This window comes from Rutidosis leptorrhynchoides, chromosome 8 (assembly GCF_046630445.1).
Source record: "Rutidosis leptorrhynchoides isolate AG116_Rl617_1_P2 chromosome 8, CSIRO_AGI_Rlap_v1, whole genome shotgun sequence".
Taxonomy (NCBI): Eukaryota; Viridiplantae; Streptophyta; class Magnoliopsida; order Asterales; family Asteraceae; genus Rutidosis; species Rutidosis leptorrhynchoides.
The window spans coordinates 1,688,236-1,690,016 of NC_092340.1; the positions used below are offsets into that span (position 1 = coordinate 1,688,236).

The window sequence follows — 1,781 nt, forward strand, 5'->3', positions numbered from 1 at the left end:
TAGTTATTTTTACTTCTAGAATTTTTAGTTGTGCCGTAAAATCCTTTAAGTGCTTTTTCTTTAGACTAAGATTTAGGTGCCTTAAAATTTTGCGACGCTATTTTTCGTGCTACTTTCTTATTTTTATTTATCTTTCGACGCCGTTTACCTATGTATCAATTACAATTCCAATTAGTAATCTCTATTTGTAGTTTTAATTTTAAGATAGTGATAGTTATAAGGTTGGATTAACCGCGTGTTTACAAACCACTCTTCGTCTTTTTCATTTTTCGACACTTTTCGACGCGCAATCTTTTTCTCTCTTATTTCTCGCCATTCTAGTTTTTAGGACTTAGAATTTTTTCTACTTCTTCTCTAAATTTCTTAAAATTACGAAAATTTATTTTAAGTGGTTAAATTGATAGACATCAAAATTTTCTGGTTCGTAGTAATAGTTGGATTTGTACGTGGACCGGGTTATTGGAGCCAAACAGTACTCAATTATATTGAGACCAAACGAATCATGCCCCTCTGCTGCATCTTTTGGCTATTCGAAACGTGGGCAAAATCAGAAAAGTCTATTAATTGGATAACTTATTATAATTTTTCTTTCCTTTTTAAAAACTAATAGGATATTCAGTGAATGCACCGAGCAAGACGTTCGCCGCCGGTCATACGTTCACCACCTGTAACTCGATCAAGACATCGTTTAACGAATATCGCCGCCGTTGATTTTTCTTTAGAATCGTCATCAAGTCGACCAAATCCTCAAACTCAAATTTCCGATAATCCAGTTTTTGAAACAAACCTCACAATTGAGAATCCGGAGAATATTCAGGAACGGTTTGTAGATCCCGAACCATTAAACTTTCCTCCGGAACCACCAATCATTCAAACAGAGATTGTTGAGGAAAGAAACCATTAAATCAGAAACCTCTAGTGATTCAGATACAACACTTCCAATCATGGAAAATCTAGAACCTCTAAGTATGGAAGACCGAATGAGAGCTACACGCACGGGCCAAGGTCATGCCATTATTAAACCAGAAGTTAATGCTCCAGATTATGAAATCAAAGGACAAATTCTACACATGGTGACTAATCAATGCCAATTCAGTAGTGCGCCGAATGAAGACCCAAACGAACATCTTCGTACGTTTAATAGAATTTGTACACTATTCAAAATCCGAGAAGTGGAAGATGAGCAGATCTATCTCATGTTGTTTCCCTGGACTTTAAAGGGAGAAGCCAAAGATTGGTTAGAATCGTTACCTGAAGGGGCGATTGACACATGGGATGTTTTAGTTGAAAAATTTCTTAAACGATTCTTTCCGGCATCCAAAGCCGTGAGACTTCAAGGAGAAATTGTTACGTTCACACAAAAGCCAAATGAAACATTATATGAGGCGTGGACAAGATTCGGAAGGATGTTGAGAGGATGTCCTCAACACGGTTTAGACACTTACCAAATAGTACAAATATTCTACCAAGGTGTCAACGTTGCTACACGAAAAGACATCGACATAACAGCCGGTGGATCCATTATGAAGAAAACCGCAACTGAAGCTTACAAAATTATTGATAACACAGCCTCCCACTCGCATGAGTGGCACCAAGAAAAAGATATCTTTCGATCATCTAAAGCGGCTAGAGCCGATTCTAGCCATGACTTTGATTCCGTTTCCGCAAAAATAGATGCTTTCGAAAGACGAATGGAAAAGATGAATAAAGATATTCACGCAATACGAATCAGTTGTGAGCAATGCGGTGGACCACACTTATTGAAAGATTGTCACATTGAA

At 37.4% G+C, this 1,781-nt stretch overlaps 1 non-coding gene across 1 annotated transcript; it reads right to left on the reverse strand.

Annotated features, from left to right (window-relative positions):
- Positions 1-1,328: 1,328 nt before the first annotated feature.
- On the reverse strand, positions 1,329-1,435 carry LOC139865134 (small nucleolar RNA R71). The gene has a single exon (XR_011764659.1). It is a non-coding gene; the product is annotated as a small nucleolar RNA R71 (small nucleolar RNA).
- Between the last annotated feature and the right edge of the window lie 346 nt (positions 1,436-1,781).